This window comes from Cyprinus carpio, chromosome A7 (genome assembly GCF_018340385.1).
Source record: "Cyprinus carpio isolate SPL01 chromosome A7, ASM1834038v1, whole genome shotgun sequence".
Classification (NCBI taxonomy): Eukaryota; Metazoa; Chordata; class Actinopteri; order Cypriniformes; family Cyprinidae; genus Cyprinus; species Cyprinus carpio.
Window position 1 is genome coordinate 18,951,841 of NC_056578.1, and position 15,251 is coordinate 18,967,091.

General features: G+C 38.5%; 1 protein-coding gene across 2 annotated transcripts in view; it reads right to left on the reverse strand.

Moving 5' to 3' along the window:
• Positions 1-9,014: 9,014 nt before the first annotated feature.
• kcna4 (potassium voltage-gated channel, shaker-related subfamily, member 4) overlaps positions 9,015-15,251 on the reverse strand; it is a 39,131-nt gene continuing 32,894 nt past the window's right edge. For both annotated transcript variants that reach the window (XM_042760124.1, XM_042760125.1), the window contains one exon: positions 9,015-9,844. The gene's annotated coding sequence lies outside the window, so the exon portion shown is untranslated. The remainder of the gene's footprint in view (positions 9,845-15,251) is intronic.

Here is a 15,251-nt window from a genome sequence, read left to right on the forward strand (position 1 = left end):
AATTCATGAGTTGGAATTGAATTGGCCACACCCCAGAGGAAGCTGAATTGGAATGTCAGGAAGAGGATTTTACTGAATTGTAATTCAAAAAGATTAATAATAATAATAATAATAATAATAATAATAATAAAACTAAAAAAAAAAAATAGTGCTGTCAATTGACTAACTAATTAATTGCATTTTTTTCCCCCTGAAATTATTCGTGATTAGTCCCACCTAACATTAAAGTTTTTAAATATACTTTTTTATTGCAATAATTTCACATTCAGTCTATAAATTAATGTAGAAACAACATTAAGACAATAACATTTGTTTAATGGCATCTTTTTTAAGGCTTAAGGTGAGTACACTGATACCAATACTACTGATGTCTCTAGGAAATATTTTTTTTACACCTAATATTTAACTATTGACTATAGCCATTGAACATTACAGTTTAATTGAGAGCTTTAAATTTTAACATTTATTAGACTTTAAAAAATAACAACTTTTAGTTTAAGTGAACTTCAAACAGTCTTCACATAAATCAATAATAATAAATGTCATATTTAGCTTTCTGTGCCCTTAAGCAAGTAGAAAATATACAGAAATGGAATAAAGTTATCAAACACTAAATTCTAAATTAAATATAGATGAATCCTTAAAGCTGCAAAAATTATTGATTTCCTGTTTTTTCTTTCGTTCTTTGATTAACAGACATCGCAGCTGCTGGTTATTATGTTATTTTGGCTGCTTCAAGAGCTGCCGCTGCCGAACATGACCCGGATCTGACACGCATCATATTTTCTCACAACTCTTTACCTTTTCTGACTCACTTCAGGTCTTAAAGTCTCTACTTATGAGCTGACGAGTTGAATCGGGTGTGTTAGATGAGGGAGACAGTGCTGGATGCAGTTACTGTACATGGATGCAGTTTTAAGGCAACTTTAATCGCTTTTTTGGTAAATTCATGACTTACCTGACGATATAACTACAACATTGCATGCTCATAGTTTCTCTTGCGCTTTAATATGAAATGATATACAGCGCACATCGCTGCATTTGTGTGCTGTTGAAGAGCACGTTACGAGCACAGTATAACGGCTGACAGGAGAGGAAAATTCAGTAAGTATTTATTGACATATGGCCTGACAACATTTCATCTGACTGTTCACTGTTCTAGTTGTATCCTCTTTTGGAGACTAAACAAAGTAGTTTCCCTTTCACAATGAAACACACAGTGACTCCACGACATGGCGGCGGCGGCAACAGCCAGAATAAAAGTTACGCCTTCTTTCTTTGTGTGAACACTCGGGCGGTGTTATGCAAATCTTCCCACATCGTGACGTAGACATGTGGGGTGTATTAGAAAGAGCCGTTTTAGGAGGGCGTGGTTGACTCTTTTGTAAGTTTTATAAGAGCTTGTAACACTCCAAAGAGAAAGGAAAAATTGAAATTGCATCATATGACCCCTTTAATAAACTTTTTCTAGTTAAAATTAGTTTCTACTGGTTTCTACTTCAAATTGCAGTTCTGCATCCTGTTTGCTAAATCAATTCATATGAAATGAACTGGATTTGAATTTAAAAGTCATTCTCAATTCATTTCTGAATGGCACACACCCTGAAGTCAGCATGTCATCAAACTTTGACATTACTAGTAAGCAGAAAGCCATGACCTTTGAACTCAACCTGTCAAAAAAAAACAACAACAACAACAACAACAACAACAACAAAAAACATGGAAATTAGTGTTGCAAACACCACACATTTAAAGCTTTCCAATTAAGATTCACATCACAATGATCATTTAACAGTTGCGTAAGTAGTGATCACAGACAATATGTCATTTATAACACACGACACGCATCTCATAAATGATGTAAAAACACAATTAATCTCTTCCTCGGTTGCTGTCCAAAGGGGGGAAATAATCTGCTTAAATCTTCCTCGGACAATGACCAGCAATCATTTTTGGGCAAATTATAATTTTGAATATCACTTGATTACTTTAATTGGTTGAGAATCAAATGCCGTCTGAAGAGGCCCTCGGGAAAAAAAAGCTGGTAATTAGGGAACCGACTCGTGATGAGGAAGAAGGCACAATAGAATAGCAGGAGAGAGATTGGACATTATCTGAGAATGGGTTGGGGGAGCCTAAGAATGGGGAATTAGAGTGAAAAGAGAGAGGGACCAAGGGTACAGTGCAGAGAGAGTCAGGTTAAAGGAAACTCTTGGAGCGTAAAATGGTGTAGGATTTCCAGGAACAGTAACGGGCCGGGAATTATGTTTCCAGCAGTGATAGGGATAAGGCTAGCTGTTTATTGCCATGTTCCCTCGTAGTGTGAACGCTACAGAATGCCTACCATGTGCTTGGCTATTGTCCTATGTCAGGTTTAATGTTACACCTTTGAGTGATGTGGCCTATTCCTGGAAGACAGCCACAAGCCTCAACTCAAAGCCAGCAAGACTGACTCCAGACCAAATATAATACTACTCTGCAAAGGTCATTCATGGCCTGTTTCATTCAATGACCTTGCATGAGGATGATCCATAAAGTATCATTCTTCTCAGACCAAACAGGACTAGCTCACTGGAGAGCCAGTCGACATAAATGAGCGTATGCACCCTGACTGTTCCAGCCAATGGTAACAAACATGCTTGGACATAGCTAATGCGAATGCGACAGCTGACATTCAACGTCAGAAACTTTACGTAAGCATGGCGAAACAGATGCGCCAAGCGTTTGCGAGCTGGAGTGGAAATGGGATGGGAAAACCTCACAGTTTGTTCTGGGTCTTTTAGCAAGTTCACCCCTGTTTTACAGACAGCAGTGATGGGTGCTCGTCTATAAATATCAGCACCCCAGTGCTGATTTACACCCTGTGGCTGTAGCCCAGAGTCCACACTGGCACTGACCTTCAAGACGGAATGCAAACACACAAAGACAAATCTGTCTCTTTCCATGTCAGCTTCTCCAGTTTACAGTAAATAAAGAAGCACACATAGAGTGGGACAATCTATAATTAAAGTAGAAAGGTCACCTGTACCCTTGTACCTGTTGACTCTTACCCTCCAGCCACTGGTGATTTTTCCCTGAAGTCAAGCAATGGCCAGGAGACTGGGACTAATTAACACCTCATTTATTTTGGTGCACTTGTGTGGACTAGTAAATGTGTGTTAAAGGGGAAGGACCACATCAGCATTCAAGTGTTATTGTGTTTACATCGCTGCATTTGAGCGTATGTGTGTGACCCCTGGATGGAGCGCAGTGCAGTGCTATTTTGTTTGCAGGGTGTGAACTCAGGCACATTGTCTTCAGTGGGAGTTTGGCTACTGTGTCTGGAGCAAATCCAAGAGTCTAGTAATTGCTCCACGCAGCTTCCATGTTAAATATTTAAACGCTGCCGTATATGAATGACTGGAGGATTAGGTGTCAAAAACAAGTCTGTGAGCCCTTGCAGCAGAAAATGTCCCATAATTGCAAACCTTTTTGTCCTCAGTCGAAGATGGCATGAACACACGGCGAGGGATTTGTTAGACCCATGCTACGTCAACTGTCACACACACACATGGAGATTTGATTCTCAGAAGTGGAGCAGGATGATTGCTAACATAATGAAGAGTTAGATTACCAAAACGATTAATTCAAAAATGCACACACACAGAAGAAAGATAAAAAAATGGCCTTCTTTGTTTTTATTTAATATATTATGTTTTGTTTTTTTAATTTTCAACATTGCACGTAATTTCATTTCCATCACATCTCATATTGCTGCTTACAAAATGATATGCATGTAGAAAAATCCAGAAGATTGGTGAATTAACCCCCCCAAAAAAAGAAACGGAAAGAAAGAAATGATACAGGGTCTCCAATATACAAATAATAATAATAATAATAATAATAATAAATAAATAACACAAATACATCGTCAATCAGGATGCAAGTTTTCTAAACCAAAGCATCATGCAGAAAGAAAGGGCAAGCCCATCCAAAACTCACATGAATAGAGGAACATCTGGTTATTTATTTACTTTTTTGAGGGGGGTGGTTCTATACATTTTCCTGCCATCTGGATTGTTCATCGTAAGAACACAGACTCATCGAGCGCATCTCCCTCTGCATGCTTGTTAGGAGGCACAAAAGCTGACCCAACACACACCAACACACCTCTCATCGAAGCGGAAATACACAGAGGCCCATCTGTGATTACCAAAATGATCTGATATTAGATTCATATTTCTGACGTGCGATTGCCTATGTTTCGTTAGTGACCTATAGCTGTATACATTGCTGTAAGCCAGACGCTAGAAGTAAGGTGATCTGGTAATTGAAAGAGATCTCTTCCAGTCTGCAATGTTCTCCTGCGGTTTCGTTACTGTGTGGAGATAAGGGTGAGCAGCCAAGCGTTACACAGGTAACTCTGTCCATTATGACACTTTACAAAAGTGAAAAAAAAAGCCTAATGATTCTTTAGAATTTATCTAAGCTCACTGAAATCCATTAATAATGAGCAGACAGTCACTTGTACACAGTACAATATATTCCATGCTGTAATGAAAGCCACAAGAAAAGTTTTATAGTTCATACGATACATCAAATATCACATTGGTATGCTAAGTTTTCAGGTATTCTGTGATTGCTATATTTGCATTTCTAAGTCTCAGTATCTCTCACACAGCAACAGGGATTCTGGCTGTTTTGCAATCAAATAGGGATGCACAATATATTAGTCAATATTACAGATTTTTTTTTTTTTAATTTATATATTGGATCGGGCTGTCTAATCCCATTCCTGGAGGGCCACTGTGCTGCAGAGTTTAGTTCCAACCCCAATTAAACACACTTGAACCAAAGTAATCAAGGTTTTCACGATACCTAGAATCTTCCAGGTAGGTAAGCTGGGACAAGCTGGAGCTAAACTCAACAGGACGGTTGCCCTCCAGGACCGAGTTTGGACACCTCTGTATTGGTTATACAACGGTCAGCTCGGCCAATATTGATTATATATTTATGCATGCTTGTTTCCACCATTTTTACATTTAGATCATCTTTGCCGTCATGTAACACTCATTTGAAGTTTTTTAAAAACACTAATTCAATAACACTGTTAAACGTCACCTTTATGATGTATATGATAAATGAATATCCTCTACATTACAATGTTGTGACTACAACACCTAAACGTTTTATTTTATTTTTTAATTTAAAGATTTATAGATAAAATGGCATACAATTTTAATATCAGCCATTTATTGTCTATCAGCCATGACATAAAAAGTTTTATTTGTCAGTGCATCCCTAACAGTCAAACAGAATTCATAATGGTAATATTGTGTGTGCATCTAATAAGTTAACTTTTAGATATCTCTCCATTGCATTGCATATTCCTGTGTAAACCAGACCACATAAGCCACGGTTTAATCGCAGCAAGTTGAATATGAACAAAATAATCGATCAAATTGATGAGAGGATGTGCTGATATGGTCTAGTTCGTTTAGCAGGTAATTCTCCTTTTTCATGGGGCAAAGCTTCCTTTTCCTTCAAAGCCAGCTGACCAGTCAGCACTGGCAGAGCATCTCCATGGTAACAAAGTCTCCTCACGGTTGACTGGTAATTCTTGGCTGTTGACTCAGTGTGTAATAAAAAGAGCCATGCGCATCGCTTCGTGGATGTTATGGAAATCTTTTGTTCTGCAATGTAAACCATTCCGATCCACTGCATCGAGCACAGAGCGAAGTGTCGTGGTGACATCATAATAGCACTAACACATATTTACATATTAAAGTCACATGTAGATCTACAGCATGTGACATGACGCAATGCTCCATGTTTAGTTGCTTCATGGCGCTGATCCACCTAATGATCTCGGCTTCAGTTTATGAAAGCACTCAGCAAGTGGTCCTCTGCTAGAGAGTCAACTAACTAACACACATACTAAAAAAGAGAGAGCTGAGGAGAGAGAGTCTGCAACTGGCAGGATCGGCTTCCACGAGGTGCACAAAATCATTAGGAATTAAGGGATCAAGAGAAAAAAAAGGGCTTGGGACTCGAGAAGGCTAACAGTCAAAAAGTAGATTTGCCTAAAATGATGTGTGACCTTGAGGACACAATAAAATAGACATCTGCTTATGTACATACGTCGTGTTTCATGTGCATCTATTTTTACTAGGTCTAAATCTCAAAAAAAAAAAAAAAAAAAAAAGAGGTCCAAACATTGAACACAGATTTTCAGGGTTTGACTTTGGTTATATAATATTCAAGGCTAGATTTAAAAAAATAGATAGTACACTTCCATAGAACTTTGCATACAGATTACTTGAATGTATTTCCTTGACAACGAAGCAGCTGGTTCATTCTAGAAATTGTTTGTGTTTATATTCTATAAGATCAGACCACGTTAATCCTAAAATTCTGACACATTGTCTATTCTGAGTACTTCTGACAGGAAAAACAGATAGATATACAGACAGAAAGAGAGAGACAGAGAAAGAGAAGACAACTGTGTGCATAAGTCTGCATGCTTGGTTGCATGTCAGATAGACAAGGAAGAAGGCAAAAAACAAAGAATGAGAAAAGAGTGGGAGATGAAAAGAGAGACAGAGACAGAGACAGGGAGGATTGTGGGGCAGTCATTTCACAGAGAGTATCATCTCTTTATGTTGCTGTGTCTCCCAGCAGCGAGAGAGAGGGAGAAGAGAGTGTTAGTTACCTGGGAATATGACTTGCAGATCTGTTTATATGTGGCTTTATTGTCATGCTGTCGGTGTGGCACTGTAATTTGCAGTCTTCTGTTTGAGGGCACTATTTATAGAGGGTATTGCAAAAGGGGCGAATTGAACTGCAATACCAAAATTCCCAGTTCACAACAGCAGAGTAGTGTTATTCCTATTGTGATATTGTGATCAGTAATATTTTTAATACCAAACTCTGTTGTGGGTTATTATCAGTGATATTTAAAGTGGATGCAGGCAGAGAGAAGCAGACTCCGCTCACCATCTGAGCGCTGGGCATCAGTCCAGTAATGCAGCAACTCAAATGAATAACCAGCTGTCTACCAAACCTGATGGCACCCACAATTAAACTTTCATCATTTATCTGCACCTAAGAGACCATCAAGGCCACCAAACATACAGGTCTATTATTCAAATGACTATAACTTATGTTTTACTCCTCTAGGTGATAAAGGGACTGTTTACATATTGTTTACATAAAAATGAAAGTTCTATTATGTTGCTTCAAACCTGAATGACTTTCTTTCTTCTGTGAAGCGCTGAAATAATTTCAATCAGATTTCAGAATCTAAAAGTTCTGTTCATATGAACAAAATGTTGCAATCTGATTCACATATTAAAAAAAAGTGGACATACAGTCATGGACAAAAATATTGGCACCCCTGCGTTTCTGTCAGATAATGCACAGCTTCTCCCAGAAAACTGTTGCAATTACAAATGCTTTGGTATTCATGTTTATGTCATTTATCTGTATTGGAACAACACAAAAAAGCAGAGAAAAAAGCCAAATCTGAGACATTCTTCACAGAACACCAAAAAATGGACTGGACAGAATTCACACCCTCAACTTAATATTTGGTAGCACACCCTTTGGAAACAATAACTGAAATCAATTGCTTCCTGTAACCATCAGTGAGTTTCTTACAGCTCTCTACTGGAATTTTGGACTACTCTTCTTGTGCCAACTGCTCCAGGTCTTTCAGATCTGAAGGGTTTCTTCTCCCAACTGCTGTTTTGAGATCTCTCCACAGGTGCTCTATGGGATTTAGATCTGAACTCATTGCTGGCCACATCAGAACTCTCCAGTGCTTTGTCTTAAACAATTTTGGGGTCATTGTCCTGCTGTATCTGTCCATGGGACATTCTCCCAGAAGGAGTTTGGCTTCCTCAGGTACGCTTTGGCAAACTCCAATCTGGCTTTTTTATATTTCTGTGTCAGCAGCAGGGTCCTTCTGAGTCTCCTATCATAGCATCCCTTTTCATTCAGATGGCGACGGACAGTGTGAGCTGTCACTGTTGTACCCTGTGCCTTCAGGTCAGTTTGAATTTGTTTGGAAGTTGACCAAGGTTCTTTATCTACTCTTTGAAAAATCCTTCACTGCAATCTTTCATCAATTTTTCTCTTTCGTCCACGACCAGTGATATTAGCTACAGTGCCATGGGCTGTAAACTTCTAGACAATGTTGCGTACAGTGAACACAGGAACATTAAGATATCTGGAGATGGACTTGTAGCCTTGAGAATATCAATGCTTTTCCACAATTTTAGTTTTCAAATCCTCAGACAAATCCTACACATAGACACCCAACACAAACATTTAATCAACTTTCCCCCATTTTAACTGGTTGCAAGTGTGATTCTATATTGCCAGCACCTGTGAATTGCTACAGGTGTGTTTAATTACAAATTAAAGTAGCATCACATGCTTGAAATACAATTATTTCAGAAGATTCTGAAAAGGTGCCAATAATTTTGTCCAGTCCATTTTTTGGAGTTCGGTGTAGAATGTCTGATTTGACTTTTTCTCTCTTTTTGTGTTGTTCCAATGCAAACAAAACAAATAAACATGAGAATACCAAAGCATTTGTAATTGCAACAATTTTCTGGGAGAAATATTTTTGTCCATGACTGTATACTGTATGTCAAACAAGCTTTTTACCAAATACTTAGTATATATTTAGTCTCCTCCACTGACCAATAAGAGATGACATTTAAACATATGCACAATCACAAGACGTAAAACATATGTAAACATACGCTTCATGACACTACGTATGTTCGTAAGGTATTTTTGAATCCGACTGAGAAAAGTCAGCTTAATTTTTTTTCCTGTTCATTGAATTATTTCAGCTCTACACCATCTCTTTATAGTATGAGTGAAATTTTATTTCAGATAAAAAATTGATTATTTGGGTCCATGCAAACATATTGACTTGCATTGAACGGACAAAAAAAAAAAAAATATATATATATATATATATATATATATATATATATATATATATTTCAGAAAAAGGAAAGTCATATGGGTTTGGAATAACATAATGAGGGTGAATAAACGATCACCATATTTTCTGAAATTTGGGGTGAAATATCCCTTAAAAAAAACATAGAAGGTTTCAATGACAGACACAGCTCTTCTAATCTAAAAGCGGATTGTTCTTGATTGTTGAAGATTTGAGAAAAAGCAATGAGTCTGGTGCTGAAGGGAATGTGATTTGACCCTGCATTCATACTGTAAATGTGTGACCCGTTCAGACTGACATCATTGAGCACTGCCGCTGAATTTCTCCATTCCAGCTGGCAGTCTTTTGGTTTAGGAAATGAAAAGAGATAATACTAGATGGAAGAGGCTGCCACAGACAGACAGTAGACTTTCCCTTCACTTATATTTAACAGCTTTCACCAGGCCTACCAAAAAAAAAAAAAAAAAAGTGGCAATATTACACCCAAACAAATATTTCTCTATTATAAGAAAATATTCACATCTGATCTTGCAAGACACTGATTCACTCATAAAGAGGAAAATGAAAACTTGTCAAGCTATTTTAAGAAGTCTCCTGCTGCAGGTTCATCTACATAAAGATGTAGTATACTGTGTCTTTAAGGCATTTACTGGGGTGGGTCTTAAACAGTTTGACACCTGGCTTGATGGACTTCCTGTCTTACTGCTCGTCGGAGAGGCTGCAGTGTCCACTCTCTATCTGATGTCCAGCAGTGGCTTCAGTGACACCTGCATTGACGGGTCCATCCTGTCCACTTGCTGTTCATTGACTGGCAGTCATTGCTGTTCCCCTCTGTAGGAGTCCAACGGCTCACGGAAAAGTCTCTCATAGGAAAGACTCACAAGGCTGCAACAGAAAGGAAATAACAAATGTTGATTACTGATGCAGCTTTTATCAATAAAATAGTCTATCATCAGATTTTAATCTATTTCATTCACCTGTCTTAGTAGCAAATTAAAGTAAGAGTTTCCTCAGTGATGTCATTACAGTGTCAGAATTTACAGTGAAAAAGAAGTGCAGTGTCAAGTGACACACAGAAGATTGTCCTGTCTGGCACATTAACCCAGACAACCTTCACCTATAAAGAGCATACTTTACCATTACTAAACAACAAATTCAAGATAATGAGATTATGGGTGAATTCATTCAAAAGTGCCCTACTCAATCCGAAGGACAGAGCTCTTGAAGTATGTGCTCTGTAGGGTGCAAAGTCTGAGTATTATTGTCTCATATGTTGCATTATGGTTGTTTGAGGTTTTGTAAGATATCATGGTAAACCATCATAATCTTTTAAGAATCTTTGATGAATAGAAAGTTCAAAAGTACAGAACAGCATTTATTGAAACCAGAAATCTTTTGTAACAATTGTAAAAGATCAGTGCATCCTTGCTGAATAAAAGTTTTTATTTATTTAAAAAAAGTCATGTTGACCCCAAACTTTTGAACTGTAGTGTACATTACTGCCATTTTATTTTGAACCAGAATGTAATCTTCATAATATCAGAATAAAATTCATACAGCTGTTAGGTACGGAGCCCTGCACATGGCATGCAGGAAACAATAGTAGGCTAAATCTTGCACACGATTTACTAATTCGTTCCCTCAGTGTACTAAAACGTTCACACGATTACTATTGCATTCCCTCGATTTACTATTTTGTTCACTCGATTTATAAATTGTGGGCACGATTTACTTATTCGTTCCCTCAATTTGCTAAATTGTGCGCACGCAATAGTAAATCGTGGGAACGCAGTAGTAATCGTGTGCACGTTTTAGTACATTGAGGGAACAAATTAGTAAATCGTGCGCACAATTTATTTATTTTTTCTTGCATGTCATGTGTGGGGCTCCGTAGTTAGGACTGTTGTTAAAAAAAAATGCATCTTCAATAGGAATATTTTTTTCATTTGCCATTTAAAACAAACCAAAACAACAACAACAACAAGTATGCAAATATGCAGAGGATTATTAATAAATAGGTTAAACTGTCAGGTAATATCTCAAATAAATGACCTCAGTGTTCACAATATGGATGTGCGCTACGAATGGAAAGACTAGTCTAAAATTAGGAAACCCTCAGAAGATCCATTTGAAATACTTAAACTAAGAATAAAACGGACAAATATTTCCAGATACCTTATTATCTGAATCGGTCTTACTTTTCGTCAAACGGTTAAAAAAGAGGCTGCTCACTGCAGAGCAAATGGGTGGAGCTTATGTCTAGCTCACAAGACGTCCAGGGAGAAGGAGCTGGAAGTCATTTGACTCTGCAGTGAGTACCACTAGTAAAATTTACAACACTGATGGTAACAAAAGAAGCAGACAGGCTGAATGAAAATGCAAATTCACTTTCTAACATTAGGTGGCGCTTTAGGACAAGCAGAAATACAGTACACAGCTCTTACCATGGTTGCCCTGTAAACAAAGCAGTGCTTTTAGGCATTATACTAAGGTGACCATACGTGCCCTGATTCCTGGACACATCCTGGCCAGGATTTCTATATTGCCTAAAATATCCAGGTTTGGGCTTTGTTTGTGCTGCATAGACTAATCGGTGTTATGATATCAAAGTACCGTGAGAGCTATCCACCTTATTCTTCCCGTAAGAGTGGCTGCGGCCATTTGTAATTTTTATGGGTCTGGCTTCCGGTCTCATCCATGTCTAGCTATTTTTAGCTGTACAAAACAGCTCGTTTTACTGCTTGATATTGCAAATTGGTATGTCTTACTTTATTATTTTAATGTATAATCTTAATTATGAACACACCGGTTTGTAGTGCAGACAGTTATACTGTTTACTGCACGTTGCCCTACAGCGGCTAATGAACCAGAAGTTTCGCCCATAGGCTTACTTCCACGTTGAAGAATAAGGTGGATAGAGAGCAGGCGGCTCGTTATGCTTTCTGATCGGTCTGGGCAGTGCTGCTTCAAGTCAAACACACCTAATATGTATGCATATGGTAAGTCATTGTTGTCAGCTTGTGTAGTGTGTCACCCCCTGTTGTGGATCATTTATGTAGTGTCACATAGTTTGAACACCACAACGACTTTAAGACAGACTGCAAGTCATGAAGTCTGAACAGCACAACGATCTGCTGATGATTAAAGTAGTGTAGTGTGAACTTGGCTTTAGATATAATCATCCATAGATCCACCCTTCAACACAAAAGCATACTAGTGCATACTAGTGCATACTAGTGCAGTCTCTCAGCGTCATCACCTGGTCGACGGGGTTTTCAACATCTTGCTTAGTCAGGCTGTTGTTCCCACATGCTTCAAAGCTACCACCATCATTCCAGTCCCGTAGAAGCCGTCTCCATCCTGCTTCAATGACTACCATCCAGTTGCACTTACCCCTATTCTCATGAAGTGCTTTGAACGGCTAGTCATGCACCACATCAAGTCTGTCCTCCCCACCTCCCTGGACCCCTTCCAGTTTGTATATCGGTCCAACTGCTCGACCGATGATGCCATTGCATTACCCTCCACTCAACACTCACACATCTAGAGAAAAGAAGACTCGTACGTCAGAATGCTGTTCATAGACTTCAGTTCAGCATTCAACACAATCATCCCTCAACAGCTCATTAAAAAACTGTTCCAGGTGGGGCTCAACACTTCGCTGTGCAACTGGCTGTTAGACTTTCTGACTGGAAGACCTCAGGCAGTACAGTTCGGCAGGAACACATCCAGCACCATCACACTGAGAAGAGCCAGAGCCCCAACCCCCATCATCTGCACCTTCTACAAAGGCACCATCAAGAGCATCCTGACTAGCTGCATCACTGTATGGCATGGTGCCTGCTACGCATCCTGCCAGAAGACTCTTCAACGTATAGTGAGAGCAGCTGAGAAGATCGTTGGTGTCTCTCTCCCCTCCCTCCAAGACATTTATGGAACCCGTCTCACCCGTAAAGCCCTCTGCATCGCAGGTGATCCCACTCACCCGTCACACAGCTTCTTCAGTCTGCTGCCATCAGGGAGGAGACTGTGGAGTTTCCAGGCCAGGACCAGCAGACTGAACGACTGCTTCATTCATCAGGCTGTCAGGAAGCTGATCTCACTCCCGACCTTGCTCTCCCTCCCCTCTTTTTCCCCAGGCACCACTGAACTCTGAACCTCAGTCCAATTCTCTGTATGTATGTACTGTACATGTGGAAGAATTGACAATAAAGCAGACTTGACTTGACTTGACTAGTGCACACAAACATAAATAGAATGAGAAAAACCCTTTTGAGAATGAAAGGGTACCTCAAAAGGAGATGTTAGACAGATTGACAGCCTCAGTCACCATTTACTTTCACTGTATGGAAAAAGCCTTCCTAACATCTCCTTCTGAGCTCCACAGAGGAAAGGAAATTTTCAGTTTTGGTTGAACTATCCCTTTAAGTCATTTAAAATGGCATGGGTTGAGGTCAGTGGAAGAATAGTCAATATGACAGTCAACACAATAGTCATGTTCTACATGCTAGTGGCCAAGTCACGTACCAAAGTGACAAGACGCAACATAGGCTGTTTATCTAAGTCCAAGAAGATGGCCAACAGAACAGATGAACAATCCAACCTCCAATGTAGACTGATTACACCAGCCAATGGACACTGTCAGGCACTTTTGCAAATATTTGTGGGAAAACATCCCACAAATGATGCTTCAGTCTCTATCACATTAAACAGTCAGATATGACACTGAAAGCTCTGCAATATGACTGATAATGTTTTCTTTTTCTGTCAAAAAATGAGCAGTGAAATATTTTGAAAACTGAAAAATGTTCTCATTCTCTGAAGAGATAGTGAGAATAAGAGACATTTCAAAAACATTTAAAAAATCTTTTTAAAAAAAAGGATTAATGGTGTCGAAGATAAATAAAAAGGGACATTTTACATGACATATTTTAATTATTTTCATAATCTCAGAATTTAAACCTATAAAAGAACTGAAGATAATAAGTGTTCTGTGCAGTTGTGTATTTGAGTGCAACAGCTTTATTTATTTTGGAGGACTGTCTTCAGCTAGCATGTTTAAGCTACTTGAAATACCCGTTTGTTTTTCTAATTATTCTCTTACAGCTGTATTCCTAATAAACACTAAAGTAATACATAAACACTGATAAACTGGCACAGTGTTGGGCTGGCAAGCCATCAAATGTTTGAGATCTAGGCTGAGAAGTCAAAAGTATAAAAACAGCCAAGCGTATGGACAGATCAAACTGCAATATTTTGAGTTGATTCGTGCCACTGGAAACAAGCGTACCCCTCAGAGCCCCCAACTAACATACAGTACTCATTCACCTTCTGACTCTCTCTTTACTGCTCTCTTTGTTTTTCCTCTCTCCGCTACTAAACAACATTCATATTTTCCTGGCACAGGAGAGGTCAAAACATGACTGAATAAGGAACTCTCCAGTAACTGAGTCCAATTTTCCTTTTTCTGAGACATTTCATTCCATAGCTAATTTTAGCGCTCCTGCACACAGTCTTTTTTATGTTGTGAACAGGGATCCAGCAACAACCACAAATCCCATGAACTCTGGTGAGGTTAAAGCAGCACTGCTCAGATTTACTGTACAGCTGGGATCAATGACTGTAATAAAAGTAAAGGTAAAAGAGAGAACAAATACATTTAGATTCAGAATAATAAAAACTAGTATTTTTATAATAGTGATATTTCATAAACACCTCAGTCTTCTTTTCTGTATCCAAAATGAAATAATTATACACTTCATAATTATTTTCTTAATTTCACTGAATAAGTGGCATTCCAAGATTATCCATCCCAACAGTACTTTGACTTTTAATTGTTTGTATAACTTAGCCTGTGTTAGCAGCGGGGAATCATTTATTAACACTTTCTGCAGATTTCATCCTTACACAAAGAAAAAAATGAATTATTCATGGACCGATTTATTTAAAAACAATTATTCTTTCAAAAAGGACTTAAGTGACTCTCATCATGAGTAGGTCATTGAATCATTCCCACAACCATGTTCAAAGATACCGATTTATTTAGGAACAAAACAAGTCTTTCTGAGTGACAGAAAAACAGATGAAATAACCGACAGTTTTTTATCTAAGTTACTCAATATTAGAGCCCGACCGATATTATCGGCCGATATGAGCTAATTGCATTTAAATCGGCATCGGCGTTTATAACGGCCGATGAAACATGAGAAACAGTCTCATGCTTCACTCATGTTATGAGTGTTGCATAGTTTGCCCACCAGAGGGAGCTCTGCAACTCCCCAGTTGACAACAG